At 39.1% G+C, this 17,017-nt stretch overlaps 1 long non-coding RNA gene across 1 annotated transcript; it reads left to right on the top strand.

Annotated features, from left to right (window-relative positions):
- The first annotated feature begins 4,149 nt into the window (after window positions 1-4,149).
- On the top strand, window positions 4,150-8,374 carry LOC106938226 (uncharacterized). The gene is made up of 2 exons (XR_001422574.1): window positions 4,150-7,041; window positions 7,161-8,374. It is a non-coding gene; the product is annotated as an uncharacterized LOC106938226 (long non-coding RNA).
- The last annotated feature ends 8,643 nt before the right edge of the window (window positions 8,375-17,017 follow it).

The following is a 17,017-nucleotide window of genomic DNA, read 5'->3' as shown; positions in this document are numbered from 1 at the left end:
CATTACAAACACGAATGAGACACATTTTCAGGTTCAGGATAGGCAAAGCGGGTAGAGACATGGCTTAGCTTTGATTGCAGCAAAGTGTGGTTTTACAAAGTTTTGACTCATGGGGTTTAATACAAATTCTCACCACACTTTTCAAGTCTTTATGTGTAAAAAAAAAAGTGAAGTCTTTTATCAATCTCTTTTTGTCTAAATCATGTCTTGCATTGTGCTGGTATATGACTTAAAATTTAAACAAAATACACTTAAATGTGTGGTTGTAAAATGACAAATAAATGAAAAAGAACAGAGAAGCTTGTGAGGAATTGTGTTAGATGTTTGAACAATGTTGTTTTCCAATAATAAATGGCACCTAGAAAGGGATGCCAACGTAGATTTAATGTGTTCTTTGAAACTATACCAACATTAAGTGCAAAGGTTGTCAACAATTACTTCGTTTTCAACAAAGAGACTATTTTATTATGAGGCAAGATGCCATTTATTTTACTATGTTTTTCAGCCACATGTGTTCCTGCCGGGAGTACACGAGTACATGAAGAGGTCAAATGTGACCCGAGCCGCTAATTCAAAAAAGGGATGACATCATTCTTTGAGAGAACATGATCTAAACTATGCCCTCTCAGATGATTCCTCTGCTTCAGGAGTAGCCACAACAAAATCCTGTTCTGGCTGCTCATTTGCCTAACATGTGTCCACAGCATGTCACATGATCCACAACATATGCTGGGGTACATCTGCAACTGTATATGAGACGAAATCAATTCTTTCTATTTCCTCTGCTCGCTTTCCCCACATCCATTTTCTCAAGACGGCATTTCCCATCCCGACGTGTGGCAGATGTAGGTTTCTGATAAACGGTGCGAGCCAGCAGACGTTTGGGTGTGTGTCCGGTTGTTTGCAGGTCCAGGGGCCTTGAAGGGAGCTGCAGTTCAATCCAAATGAATGGGCCCATTATGTAAGTGCTTACAACATCAAGAAATTATGTAAATGGATCCGTTGCTACACAACAATGCTCCCCTTGTCAAAACATAAACAACATTGTACAAATGGCCAAATGCTAACAATGTTGAAATATGATGAAATATGCCCCAGACTTGGTACACGATTTTATGTGCTCACATCAGGGACTCGAAGCTAATTTACAAAGACTCCTCTTAAATTATTGAATTATACAGAGTTCCAGTGAAATGAACATTTTGATCAGCACCCAGTTAAAAGAAGCTTTAAGTGTCTGGGAAAGAACAACTTTGGGTATGTGGTCTGCTTAGTTCATCCTCATTGCTTTAGGTGACGTGGGGAGGTCCAGCTGTGAGCCATCATCGAACACAGTACTGTCCCCTCTATAACACCCTTAATGCGTCACTAGCTGTTTGAACTTTGCTGGATGTTTTTATTTGGTTATGCCTGTAAATCATAGAGGGTCAAGTAAACAGCTTCAGTGGAGGTAAACAGCCTGAGGGATAGGCTTCCCTCAGGGGCCTTCAACAGCTGAACTTCAGTCACAATTACTCCTTAAAAAAAAAAAAAAAATTAGGGTGCTGATTAACTTCTCATGCCTCTTTTGCACTTGCCATTGCGGGTTCAGCTCCAGGCTGTAAGTCACCACTCGCAGAGATCCTTTCCTTTAGTCTTCACAATGAACTTTGCTTTCCTTTGCGCTCTTTCCTTCGCAAAAACAACTTTGGCGTTACCTAATCTGAGTACGAAACAGAGAACGAGGGGCAGAGGGCTCGAGAGAGGATCAAAGCCAGCGAGCGGGATGGATTCTCCGAAATGAATAGTGCTCGAGGATGTTGCTTTAACCTTTGTCCAAAGCACCGTGCTCAGGGACCTCCCTGTTTGTTTTAACGGCTCAGAGTTGGGAAGGGTCCCTCCAGCACAGTGGAAGGAATCCAGACTAATGAGACATAGTCAATGAAGTTGAGCGGGTGTTTCGTGTCAAAAGAAGTCAGTTGTCTATGAGCTGCTTCCTCCTCTTTCGTAAACATAATATATAATATTAATGCGTTTTTGTGGTCGGCTGAGTATTCTGGCATTCAGTCATCATCGGGCGGTTTGATTGTTCGCGCCGTCACATGCTCAGTGGTCTTTTATTTAAAGGGGAGTTCAGAAGTCTGCTCATGCTGTGCCTAAACCACAACTACATTTGACTACGATTTATTTGTTTTTGGCCCATCTACTTCACAAGGAATGGGAGGCAATCAATAACGTTTCCGTGCCACTCCTTGTTTTGATCAAAAATCTCAAGATAAATGTGGAAGCGCTTTAGACTGCTCTTGTTTGTTGTACGCTTATGACTCCGGGAGCCGCTCTGCTTTCATTTTGTTGCCAGTAGATTGTGATGATATTGGGGGGCTTTGGTGGGACCCGACTGCTGTCATCACTGTCTGTGTCATTACCCTTACCATAATTTAAAGAACAAACTGAAAGATGCTTCACACACAGCAGCAGCACGGTCTGTTGACCAATTGGAGTGCAGTTCCTCTTGTCATATGGTTGACCAAATGCTTTGAAGCTGTGTGTGGTACAAGCGCGCTGAATGTATATATGTTTTTAATGACTCATTGAATGAGAGCTTGCAATATTTCAGCTGCCTTTGACTGAGTCAACACCTTTGGCTTTGAAGGATTTTACGCTTGCATACTATGTTATTCATAATGTAACATTTCCCCAAATGTGTGGCTTTCACTGGAACTTTTATTCTCTTATTTTTTTGAGAATACCTTTGAAGCTTTTTGAAGGTAGGCAGCTTTTTGAAAAAAAAAATGTTTGTTGTCAAACCTGTTACGGTCCTGACAATATAATATGCAATATTATATAATAAAAACCAAGCAGTGTGTAGATGAACATGATTGGCAGTGCAGCTGATATAAAATCTTAGAGATCAGGAGATGAGTGCAGTTAAAAACCCTATTAGTCAAAACTGCATTGATCAAGATGTTATAATCCACATTTAGGATTCACCAGGAGCCTCTTAATGTAAAGGTATTACAATTTTAGTCTTCAGTTACCTACATAAATACAAATACCAATGTAAGGATACCAACGTCCTCACATAACCTTTTGGAGGTGACAGTTAAAGCTGCAGAAGGTTAATTTTATAAAAATGTGTTTTTTTTAACCTATTTGTTAAAACTCTATGAAAAATCTGAGCTCCTCTGTCTCTTCCCAGTGGTCCTACTGCTATCTGCAGAAATACACCACTCCATATCAAAATGTAAAAATTCAGAGCCAGGAGGAGTGTCTTAATGTCCATCATGCTTGTGTGTGGGCTGCTCAGTGTAAGCTGTGGTTACAACCTCAAAATTGCTGGTTTGCTGCATCTGTGCTACTGGCAGAGAAGCATCTTACTGCTATAGGAAAACTGTTTAGCTGCTGCCATCGGTGGCAATGCTAACTAGACTTCGCATTCATAGCACACTGAGCTGCAGGGCGGGGTGGAGGCAGCATATACATGCATGTCTGACAGCGCTAAGACCCTCCTCCTGGCTCTGATTGATTGGTCCTGACCAGGAGCGCTGCATTTCTGCAGATAGCACTGGGAGCACTGAGAGACGGCAGAGGAGTTCATTTTTGCACATATTATCTGTCTCATGTACTTTCAGTGTCAGTTTGAACAAATATGTAAAAAAATAAATAAATAAAAAGCATATGGTTCATACAAGTTACCTGCTGAAGCTTCAATGTTTCACGTCATATGACCTCCTTGGGACATAAGAAGTTAGGGGATGAGGTTTTAGGCAGCAGAGAGCAAAATGAGGGCTTAAAGATGGCAGTATAAACAGTTGGTTAGAATAACAGTTTGAAAATGCAAACACTCTTGTTGTGGCACACTAAATTGGCTTCTCTAACTCAGTTGTCTTTCTTTAAAATGCTGTGGGACATATTGAAACCCTTAGTTTGTTCTCTCTTTTTACTAATAATCAGCCCCTCTACACTGGGCCTCCCTGTATCCCTCCTCTCCTACCATGACTGCCCCTGCTTACCCCCAGCTGCAATGCAGCCCTCTGTGTGGGAATAACAGGGTTCCTGAAGTCTGGAGAGTGGGATTTGATTTAAGTATTTTATTTTTCAGATCTATGAAAAATATGGAAAAATATTTGTATTTCCAACTGTCTTGAAGAGTTATATCCATCCATCCATCCATCCATCCATCCATCCATCCATCCATCCATCGAAACTTTTCAGTTCATCTTGTTGAATCCAGAGGATTCTGAGACCAGATGGGTGATATATAGTCCCATCTTCTGCCACTCCTTCTCTCTACTTTTTCCCATCTTTGCTCATGCTGACATTTCAAAACACGACTGCTTTAAAGAGGAAGGATTATTGCATTTTCAGGATTCCAAAAGAGTGAAAGTATGCGTCAGACGGGAGACATTGCAATACTGCCAAAAAGTGTTTGGTATTTTCGGCCAAATATAAAAATACTTATAGGTAAGAGGCTCGGCACTTTAGTCAGTGTCTTTGCAGCAACCCTTTTTCCTGAAATAGGTAGCAGGAGTAAAAAAAAGAACAATCAAAAAAAAACACTAACCTGTATTTTATTTATTGGGATCTCAGAAAGCCACACCCAGTGATGGTATTGTACAGCAAAACATTATTAGCTTGCATTGTTAATGATAGGAAGCTTAGCCAGTGAGTGGAACAATAGCTGTAGTTAAGTTGGATGTGATGTAATTCCCACATCCAAAATTTATTTCCAGAAGTAAACAAGATTTTATGTACAAACCTACTAGAAGCATTCTGTTGGTCAAATCCAAAAATCCTGGACAAAATCTGATAAAATTCTGAATGATTTAAAGCTTGCTCTCCGAGGTGTACAGAAAGATGATTTATTAACAGTAATTTCACTGACTAGGCATTGATAATAAAAGGTTTGAAATTCATCTGCAGCGTCTCTTTAATTTTTCATCTCTTATCTCTGTCTCTTGAGGATACTCTTCATGCCTGTGGTCATGGCCCTAGAGACTCTGGATTCCTACTGCTAAACAATTCATTGACTTAGCCTTGTATAAATCTGCCTGGGTGGGAAACAATTTGTGGGTGATTACATGTTTCTTGCATTCATTCCAGTGGATTCAGCATACTCCCGTTGGATTTACATATTCACAAAGCTTCATGAAATCTCTAAACGGATAACTTTTTTTGTTCTGTCCATAAAATAATCAAAGATGTATGACTTTCAGATTTCTCACTTAAAAGTTTAACATCATTTTATGTTCCAACCAAGCCAGGTGATTTCATTTTGCCTACTGATCTCAGAGGTCAGAGAGCGTGTATGGTTAGGGGCCGGGGTAATAACTTACTGAGGTCACACACTCCTCTAAAACAGCAAAACAAGCCCCACATCAAGGGAGCTTTGAGAAGGAAATGAGCAACAAAAGAGAAGCACACAGCAGGAGTCGGTGAAGCCACATTTCCAATTTATTAATATATTTCAAAATAACACACACTTATAGTGGCTTGTGAGAAAGTTTTGAGTGAAAGACACGGTGGCTGGTAGATGGTTTATTTTCTTAAATTTTTAAAATGTATAAAATAAAGGAGTGGTTTGAGTTATATAAAAGCTGAAATCTGAATGAGAACATTGCATTTTTAACAGCAAAAATGGAACTGGTGCTTTGGCTAAAAAAAAAAAAAAAAAAAAAAAACCCATCCTTGACTCTGAGGTTGTCGTTTTCATTCAGACTTTGGTTTTCTTTCATCTAAAAGCAAGCTCCGCTGACCAAAGAGCTATTTTAATACCGGACACACAGGCTGGAACTCCCAAGCTTGAAGCAAACACTGCTCTAATGGACATAACATTACCCAGTGAGAAAATGAAAACGCTAAAACACAATACAAGTAATGCAATGCAGAAAGAGAGCTTCATGTGGTTGTAAATAATAGTCTGGAGTTGTTTCAACAATAACAGCCCTCTGAAACCAGAGCCATATTAACAAACCTCTAGATTTCCCCTCACTGAAAGGATGTTTTTCTCTCCGCTCCGTTGGGAAACACTGTTGTAGTGATGGGATAAGTTGTCACATTTAGCTAGTTGTGTACAACGTGGAGGTCCATCTTGCTTCAATTAAAAGCTCCAACACGTCTGGTTTTGATTAGGGGGTCCTGGCAAACCCAAGGTGATTCCTTTCTTAATGAAAACCACCATAGAGGTTGAGCAGTGCTAAAAAAACTGGCTAACAAAGAATAATAGTTGAGCAGAGAAGGTATCATGCTCTCATCCTTCTTCCTAGGCCGTTTCCTTCCTTCTGGCCTATATAGTTTATACGCCAGATGGACAGACATAACAATAACTTGGGTGATGGGGCAAGGCGCTGAATGGTTAATGAAATACATCCGTCTCCTTCTAACACTTCTTTATCCGCTTCATTCCTGCAGATTTTGCGTCATTCCCTGCTTGTTCATTCACCTCGCTCTTCTCCATCCCTTTAAGCTTCGTGTGGGTTTCTGTGAAGCCACTCTGTCTCACCAGAAGCAGACTTCTGCTTCTGCTTAGAGGGCCTGAAGATTTGCTCCAGAGCGTTGGTCTGTTTTCTGAGATTTGACACTGAACCATTGGTTTCCATCCTTGGCCACACAGTCACCTCATCCCTCATCAGGAGACCAATGGTATTTATTATTTCCAATACCACTACATCTTATCTTGCGACCTTGTCACACTGTAAGTTCAAATTCCAGGAGGACCACTACCACAGATGCTGAATTTAAACTGTTAGGCTAGTTGCACATGCTGAGACTGACAAAGCTCTTCAGTGAAGAGGGTCTTCAGCAAGGAGGGAGGTAATGGGTAACTGACAGACAGTGACAGGATAATGTATGGCCCTCTAGTATCATATACGTCACAGTATGCTTCAGTAGCCACAAGACTTTCTCTAACACTGTGTTTTGGCCTCTGTAAAGGTCATGAAAATGTGTTGCGGAACAGGAGTGGAGAAATGTGTTTGGAGCCAAAGGCAGACGGAAAGTTTGGATGGGAAAAGATGCACACCGCAGTGTCGTCTCCTAACATTGGGCGTTTCTCAAAATGTGGTCTGTTCTGATCTAATGAGCAATTCAGTCAGTGACGCAGCGATCCTTTCTTTCATCTCGTCATCTCTTTTATTCTCTTTATCTTTGATTGTCTCTCTTCCCTTTATCTCTGTGATCAGGTCTTCCATAGGGCGGCACGGCTGTGTCTCACCGCCCTCCTTCTCAGAGCTCAAAGGAGAGGAAGCCTGGAGAAGACAGGACAATGAAATATGACGATGACAAACCCACAGACGGACTCCATCTGATAGACGTAAAAAGTATTCAGGATGCATGATGCATTCTGGATGCTGACAAAGACCCATCCCATCATTGAAGAATACATTTCAAAAGAAAAAAGGAATAATTAAGGCTCAAAACGTGATGAAGACCAAATTGAACAATGTGTGTAATGTGAGTAATGTCTGGGATCTTGCTTAGAAGTCCATGAAAATGTGTAATCATAAAGCCTTTGAAAGAAAAAAACTTAAACCGTGAATTTTATCTCTGACCATCAGTTTGCATGTGCTCATTGTTAATAAATCTGAACTCAGCTCATGAAGCAGCTGCAACTACTCAAGCCAACATCTGAGCTAAAATAAGGTCACAAGCATAAAACAACTACAAACAAAACCTAAGAAGTAAATACATCAGCACAAGCAATAAACAAACTACAAGACATAATGTGACGGATAAACAGGCAAAAGACATAAAGATAGCTTGCTAGCATCAAAATCATTTTCTTTACTGCAGACATGAAATACTTTTAAATCATATCATGTCATCTTATTTTCGTAGAGCAGGGTCAGTTTCAGTTTTTAGGCCACAAATTAGGCCACAAAGAAAGGCTTATTGATAAGAAGGATGAACAATCAAAAATCTACAGAATCCAACTTCCCACCTTCACCTTAGAGAACTGAGGTCATTTTTTCCCCTTTCTGTATTGATTTTAATCCTCTTTTACACTAAGTATTGCGCCTCAAAACTATTTAGACCCCTTTAACGTCTTTATATTTAGTCGCTTCACAAACACAAAATTACATCTCTGTGACAGACATTTAGCAGTATGTTTCTGAAAGCTGTGCACATTAAGAAACGGAAACATTTCCCATTGTTTTTAAAATCGCTCAAGCTCAGTCAGAATTGGACGTTGGCCACGGCTCACCACCGTGTTTCACCATGTGAATGTGTGTTGGGGTTATTTGTTGTTCACGTTGGTCAAGACGTTTTGGTAAATATTGGTATTTTCTCCCCACATATCCTTCTTCCACGTGTTTACCAAGCCTCTAAATGGCTTATGGAGAGTTTTAAGTATTTATGGTTATCTTAAAATTGGCTTTTTTCTTGCCTCTCTCCTTTATTTTGTTGCACTCATAGCATTAAAATGCTATGAGTGCTTCATAGCAACAAAATGTCTCACCTGGCTGTTGTTTAATAGTCAAACATTGCTTCAAGGTTTTCCCCAACTTTCTCCCTGACCGTTCCACTGTGTTCCAAGTTTAAGTTTATTTGGATAGCACATTTCAGCAACAATGCAGTTCAAAGTTTCTTGGTCTCAATGATGCTGTTTGTTCACCGATGTTCTCTAATAAACACACAAGGCCTTCGCTGAGCAGCTGTATTTATACTGGGATCAAATTACATACAAGTGGCCTCTATTTACTATGTAAATAACCTGAAGGGACTGGTGGCAGTGGATTTTATTTAGAAATACCTGAGTAAAAGGGGTTGAATACAAATGCATGGTACAGTTTTAAAATTTGTAGTTTATAAAAAAAAAAAATAATAATTCTTTTCACAATTATGCATTAAGTTGTGTTGGTATATCACCCAAAATCCTTGTAAACACAATGGAGTACGGGGCTGCAATGTAACAAAGTGAACACGTGATTATCCCCAGTTCTGATACTTTTATTTACGTTGCACAGATGTTTAATTGACAAGTTAGTAGTTACAAGAAGCTTTGTTTGAGGCTGGTTCCCAGCCCTCTAGTGGTCAGAATTCCCAACATACAAATTTAATTTAAATACATCACTGCAAGTCACCTTCTAAATCAAGCCACTGACACACTTTATCAAAAACTCAGCTCCTTTAAGAAAACAGATGGAGCTGTCAAAAGTGCAGACATAATTATGAATGGTTGTAAAATTCTTCTAAGTAATTAGACAGAGGCCAGAAGAGTTTGTTTTCGCATCAAATGAAATATGCCTGCTGACACTTTATTGCGACCCGGCTATTATAAAGCTTTCTGCCTTTAGCCAAAACCAAACAGCAATTTCAAACTATTAAGTTTTATGACAATGAATATGTGATAAGTAACTTTCTTTTTGTCTAACAGAAGGGCTCAGTCAGTCCTTTAGGATTTTTCCAAAAAAACTACTTGGTCCTTATTTTTTTTATTTTCAGCAATATTTTAAGTGAACTTGTGGGAAGCAGTTACGGTCTGGTCTGGCGTAGAGGTCAGTGTGACCAGCTTGATGCTCTGAGTTTGGAGAAGCAGGAAAGTTTTGCGATGGGAGAGCAGAACTAATTACTGCTCAGAACTGGGCCTCCAGGGGTCAGCTAGACAGAGCGTTGGCTCAGAGAGTGGGCACTCAACTGTTAAGAGAACCAGGCTGTCTTCCTGGGTGTCCACAGCTCCAGAGCCTTTTGGTGTCAACAAAACCCTGTCTGACTCCAGAGTTGTCTCCGAGAGCAGGAATAAATGTTGCTTTAGGACTTTGCCACCTCTCTAGATGAACTAGGGGGCTTTAAAGTTGCTGTCTGGTGCAATCCTACCTCCAAATGGAAATGTATACATGAAGGACGAAAACAAAGCACAGAAGTCAATGTTTCAACTATTAAAATTATCAAGGGTTGATATCTGAAAACTATTTCTGGTCAATTTATTAGATAATTTCATTTAAATGATTAATCACCTGAATAACCAGCCAGAGACGGTGAACATGACTTGCTAAAATTCAAACTGAGCATTTCAATAATTAAAATGTGGCTGGGGGCATTGCCACAGAGTCATCCAAGCTGCTGGACCGGAAGGTGTTTTATTTGTTTTTTCTTTGTTTCTTTCTTTTTTTTCTTTCTACCTTGGAGTGACCAACTTTGCTATCTTTACATCGATTTGATACAGCACTTCTTGTGTCTGTGCCCTTTGTCCACTGCACATTTTTCAGCCGCTACAACTGTATAATCCATTGTTATCATGTCATAAGGTGTTTTGTCAAGTAGCCTTAAAATACAACAAGAATGTTAAGATGCTCAGGCTGGTTTTACACCTGTGCAGCAGCGAGGAGACATGCTGGTGTGCAGAGCTCCATGCCTGTGTGTGTTAGAATCATGGCAGCACACCAACAAAAGGCAAAGAACTTTGCACCGTTTTCTTTCCAAACAAATGAGCTTACGTAATGTTAGATGCACATAAAGTTAGCTGAATGATGACTAGCGAGCCTGGCCATTGCCTTCCTGTGCAAAAAAATAAATAAATAAATCACTCTTTCATCAAAGCCTTCTACTCGGATTGTTTCTGGTAGATTTTTTACAGGGTCAATCAGGGAACAGAAGAAGTTGTGAATGATGGTGTCAATTTTCTGCTATGTTTTAGAATTGTAGACTGCCTGTAGTTTTAGCAGTGGCAGCGGAGGAAATGAACGAAGCTGTTCAGTCTGTGTTGGCTACGCTTCTAAATATTGAATGAACATTAACATCTGCCTCATTCAGATCGGCATTTCTCTCTTCGCAGTGGAGGCCGGTTGGCTACAGCGCAGTCAATGTCTTAGCTTACATAGAACCTTGTAGCAAATGTGCTACAGCAGGAGGCGACAATGGTGAGTCAATCCAGTCAGTTAACAGTTTCTTTGTTTAAGCTAAATTTGTTCAGGCTATGAAGCCTCCACAAAACCAAAATGTCAATATAATTTTAGCAATTAGTAGATGTCTTACTCAACATTTCACATTTCACTTTTGAAACACTGCTGGCCTTTAAGTCTTTTTAATTTGGTTCAAGACGAAATTATAAGTGTGAGATTATTTGTTAACCTCTAATTCAGTTAATTTGTTTAGGGATTTTTAGCTGTACTACCATTTAATGATTATGTTTTATTTATTTATTTATTTTTTTTACCACAGATGTGATGATGCCAGACATAATCCTAAGCACTATATTGGTCTAGCAAGAAGAGTCAAGCTTGCACAAGCCCAAAGAAAATCAATGATCTGTGCAAATACTTTAGTTTAAGTAATAACGTGGGTTTTTGAGACTTCTTATATCTCATTTTGGAAGATGAGCGACAACCGTAGATTGTGGATAAATAAAGAATTAATGGGGCCTGCTAGGCATTAAAGGACTGAGGTAAGGTTTCTTATGAAATATTGATTAAGACTAGATATAAGGCCAAAGTAAGTCCTGTACCCTTTTCCTCAACTAACCCACAAGTCAAAATCTTACAAACTAAGGAAAACAGCTTAAACGTTTTGTTGAATATATAGCATCATAAATATGGAAAGCAAGAGGCTCATGAAAAACGGAAAGAAGTGAACATTTTGATATTATTGTGTCATAGTCTCAAGCTGCACATGTCTGTTCTTTAAGGTTTAGTATGTTGGGTGTAGAGTAACCAAATTTCTGCTGAGTAAAATATATCCTTTATTTTGATTTTTTTATTATTCTCAGGAAATACTCTCTAAACCAAGGTTATTAGGAAAATTGTCCACTTCTTTTGTCCCCTTTCTTATTTACATACCTACGAGACCAATTGCTTATATTATGCATAAAGAAACTATAATTTTGTGTTTTTAATATTCAGCTTTATTGATGTGTAAGCCCTTTTTTTAATATATCATCTGAATTTAGTGAAGCTAAACTCAAAAGTCTTAGAAGGGCATTGTAATAAATCCCAAACCTAGACCCAGTTGGGTGGGCATTTATTGTAGAAATCTACAATTTTTGGCTCCGACCAACTGCGTTAAGAGCTCTGCTGTGCCCTGATAAAAAAAAGAAGTTTAACTGTTAATTCACATAGTGATTTAAAAATTTAAAAAAACTATGTGATTTTAATAAATGTATTCATAACAATGCACATAATCTCAATGTAAAATAAGAAAGACAATTTAAAACAGAGGAGAATCAGGTATGAAGTGAGCCATATTCTCAATTTGTGCCAAGTCCAACAACTTGCAATAACATACAATACAAATATTTGTAACATATTTTGACCATATATTCGTTTTTACTTTAACTTAATTTTGAAATGCATGCATCATGCTGAATTCAAATATAAGAAAACAGTTTCTCCAGAGGTTGCTGTATTTTTTCATTAGCACAATTATAGGATCAGATTTAAATGTAGAATTAGAGAGGGCAAACTCCTGTTTAAACATTGCCCCATGCAAACAGCTTTGTGAATTTACCTCCAGTTTATTTATAATTTATATGTTGCTAAAGGGAGAATTGCAGTACAAACGTTTCCCAAAAGCCCATCTCTTTCCTTCATTTCATAAAAATAAGCTAAAAGGTGATTTTGAGTAATTCCAGTGGAAGCAAGATGAAATGAGCAAAAGCAATCTATCAATAGCAACAAAAGTGTCTGTCTTCCAATGGAAGAAAGCTTTGACCTTTTTGATGGTTGCATGCGCTTAATTTTAGTTCCTCTGACCATTATGTATGAGGGACACAATCAATCATCATGTAACAAGAGCCCCATCATCCTGTTGTTTTCACATATACATCAAAAGAATAAAAAAAAATCATGGAAACAACAACCACGACAACCATAATTGTTGTTAATTGCTCATAAACATCCCCCTATCAGCTGGCACATGCAATGACACGAACTGGGAAAGACCGAATCAACAGCAGAGGACCCATGCAGATGAAGCAAACAGGGATGGATTATGTATTTGTTTGGGTCATTAGGAGCTCATGGTGACCCAGTGAGCCACAGCATCAGAGCAGCAACAAGGCCAAGGCTCTTCCTTGCTTGGCTTGCTGTGCATGCATGTGAAGAGCCAATTGGCCCTCACTGATAGCCCCCAATTCCTAGAAACCAATGCTTGCTGACCCTCAAACAATATGTAAGAGGCAGAGAGAGGATGATTGTTGGCTCTTTGCCTTTCAAAGTTCTGTTTGTGGCAGAATGGATGTAATGACTGGTTATAGTATAAAACTGTATAGTAACCTCCAAAACCAGATTTAAATAATACAAAAATATATACTGCAAAAAGTATAGCTTGATCAAATTGGTGTTGAGAAGAGAATAATTCTGAATTCATGAATAATGAAATATTATTTAGTGTTATGATAAACATTGTGTTTATTAGGAGCTTTATGTTGTGGCATTATTCTTGTTTTCCACAGTCGGCTCTAATAGGTTCAGAACAGTACGTATTCCAACCTTATTTTTCAGTTTCCATGGTTTTGAACTTGCTGCTGTAACAGAGAGGTGCAAAGAGAAACCTATTTCAAAAAGCAGGGTCAACAAGTCCTGAATAGAAGAAAGATTCTCTGAATAAACCTACCCAGCTCTATGATAGTCGGGGTTTTCGTTTTCAGAACAGGAGATAACAACTGGGTGACTCAATTCTGAGTCAAGCTACTCCAGAGTTAAGCATGAGTGCAACCCTAGAAGTCCTCATCAATGGAATGCAGATAACGCGATTCATCGTGGCAACGGGAGACAAAAAAGAAGCATGAAAATCTGTATTACTCACCAATGGAATTAGACATTTCAATGAGGGCATAAGGAGAATATCAAAACATATTTTAAAGTGCAACTAATCTTCCTCTGAAAGCATAATGGAGAAAATTCCAGCCAAGTGGGCGGAGTCAAGAGATCGATTGTGGAGATGAACGGAGCGGGTGAGATCAAGACGAAAGAAGCACTGTTTTCAACTTATCCACGTTGTCGCTATACTTATAGATTTTTCAGACTCCTCTAGTGACTTTTTTTTTTCTTCAAAACAACTAGTCATGTCTGGCACCTATTTTTCTGTGTTGTTGGAAACTTTTATGGCAGCAGCATTCGTCAGCTCGGCTGCAGTCCTGAGTGAGCAGCCAATGGCCGCCATTAGCTTCTCGTTCTTCACGCTGTGTCGAAGTTGTACCGAGCCTAAAGCTGCAACCAGAGGACAATTCAACTGCCTAAGAACCATTTGACCAAAGAGGTGAGTGAGATGAACTGCACAAATATGTCAAAATTAGCACTGAAACATAGATATAGAACTCGAAATGGCATAATTAGTTTATCAGAAAAGAAAGGTTGATCTGGGGGTAAGAGTCGCTTTAACAAAAAATACAAAAACAAAAAACAGCAATGCTGTTGCTGCTGCAAAATAGTGAGAGAGGCAGAGACTAAGTCTATGTGTGAAGTGTGATTTAGCAGAGAATTGGTAATATCCTTGACACTACAGTAATTTAACATCCAAAATATATTTTTTATTATTAACAGTTTAAGTGCTGTGGTAACATTTCTGACAGTATCTTGTTGGTATTAACACAAAGTGCAGCACAAAGAATGTAATCGTCAAGTGAGTGACGTACAGGCTGAAATTTAATTGCAGTGAAACATGGTAACGCTAGAAAATATATCAATCTGGGAACGATAACATCTAATTGCGGTGTGATCACCCTCTGCTGACGGAGGTTTCTACAGAGTATTCACTCTCCAACATCTGAAGGCCCCCCCAGAAAAGGATATGCCACTTCTGGCACTTTCTTTATGCCAGGTCTCATCTGGAAAGTAGGATAAACTCCGGATTTGTTCAAACAATCCTGCTACAGAGCAAGGTTGGTTCACAGAGTAAGTTGTGTTAGCAAGTCAACTAAGGATAACGGCTATCTGGCTTTCTGACACCGAAAACCTAAGACATGCTCATAGTTACCCGAGAACTTACTCAGGATTTTCGCTTATCCTGCTTTCTGAAATGAGGCCCAGATGTGTTGAACAGTCAGTAACCTTAAAATCCGTGTTCTTTTTTTGAGGAAAATAACAACATTAATGTATTTCACAGCAAAGAGGATAATTTTATGACCTCAAAGGAATGACTTTTTATTCTGAACTTGCGCACAATTAATGTGACTGGGCTTCGCTGCTCTGCTGAGTAAACTTACGAAGCTCATCATTTTTAAATCAAGGGCATTTTGGGTCAATCTTGAAGGCCCATTGGTTCTATTGCAAAATCCTCGAAAGAGCACAGAAATTAAACAGCCAAAGAGAAGTGGGTAGATGAAAAGTAAACAGCGTTTTGCAACCCTTCTGCATGTTGTTAAACTGATACACCATCTCCCCACAGCTGCAAATCTATAAACATGTGCGCTATTGTTTTTGCCATTTTTGTTTTTGACTGGAAAGGGAGGTCTTTGTTGTACCATAAAGGCGGTGTGTTATTGTACAAGGTCTTAATTATGGTGTGAAAAATGAGTACATGCAAAGAACTGGGCTGTCGGAAACCTAACACCTCCAACCAAGCAGCTCTCTGACAAAGGAGGTCAGTACCAAGTCCGATAACGTTTATTTATGTATTTATATAAAAAAAAATCCCTTCCATTGATGTCTGCAACACCCAGATAATATCCCCACTTTGCTTATTTACTCAGAGTCCAGCCACCGAACAGCTCTCATTCAGCACTTAATGTCCATAACGCCTTGGGTAATTGCTGTTTTCCTCTGCCTCTGAGATCTCACCACTTCACAAGACTAAGCTCCTCTGTCCTCTTGTTTATTTTCAAAGGCCTCAACCAGGACAAATACCCTCAGGTCAGCTTCAGCAGGCTCGGAGCCATGTGTGCACCTCAAAAGTGCCCTGGAAATCTGTTGAGCTGACATAAATTTGTTCCAGTTGCATGAAGGGGCAAGAAGAATGTGGATGGCTGGGAGAGGGAGAGAAGAGTCTTGGTGGTGGGGACTGACTCAGGTCTTGCCCAGAGTGGGGCTTACAGCAGGGATCGCAGAGCTTTGGTCAGCTCTTCCCTGCTTCAAAGGCTGGGAGGAGAGGTTTTGTAAAATCATACAATAACAGTGAATATAACCACCCTTTCAAAACACAACTGGATTGAACTGGATAGCTTGGAACGAAACAGAAGGAAGGGATGGGGTTTCATTGCTGATACAAAGAAAGACAAGAACATTTGCTGCTGTCCTCTGAGCTGTGGGAACGTACAGGTGCATCTAAAAAAAAAAAAAATTGAATCTCAGCTAAAAGTTAATGCAGTCTTTCAAATCAAAAAGTAAAACTTATGTAACATGGACTCATTGCACACATAATGTGTTAAAAATGTTTTACTTCTGCCTCTTTTTTTGTATTGCATTATACCTAGTGATGGATTTTGTGGTGGGTGGCATGGCCAGTGGGGTGCCACGTAAAAAAAATAAATAAATAAAGCTGTAATTTTCCCAGATAAAAGTAATTTGTTCCTTATTTGCATTCCCAGTTAATGGACATGCATTCGGTAAATTACAGTTTGGGACTTATAGAGGTTTTATTCCAAATAATAAAAAGTAGCATGTAATCCTCCTTTGGCATCATGAGCACACTTGGTTGTTTAGTCAGTGTTTCTGTTTAGTTAGTAAAATCATTTGGAAGCAGACGATCGGGGAGTTGGGGAGGCTCAAGGAAGGACTTGTTGGAACTGCCACTGTTTACACCTAAAGAAAAATCAAATTTTGATTTAATTTTAATTTTATTTTTATTTAAGATATTACATAAGACAGTTTTGATACAAAAATATTGACATACTGAAATATATGTCGGTGTACTGTAAAGTTTATGCAATGTGTTCCTCGGTCCCTATGCATGAATTACTTCTTCAATGCACTGTTGAATGAATCACCCTGTGGCTCTTCAGAGGTGTTACGGAAGCACAGGTTGTGAAATAGCAGCTTTCACCTTGTTTTCTAAAATTTCCTGCTTGACACAAAGTTTGGACTTGATAGACCACAGCGGACTAACATGGACCGACACTATCATTCTTTCTTCTTTACTGTGATGGTAAATGACAGATTTCTGTTAC

Source organism: Poecilia latipinna, unplaced genomic scaffold, assembly GCF_001443285.1.
Source record: "Poecilia latipinna isolate Pla-1442-1.1 unplaced genomic scaffold, P_latipinna-1.0 Scaffold2539, whole genome shotgun sequence".
Classification (NCBI taxonomy): Eukaryota; Metazoa; Chordata; class Actinopteri; order Cyprinodontiformes; family Poeciliidae; genus Poecilia; species Poecilia latipinna.
Note: the sequence above shows the minus strand (reverse complement) of the source record. Positions and strands in the feature narration are given on the sequence as shown.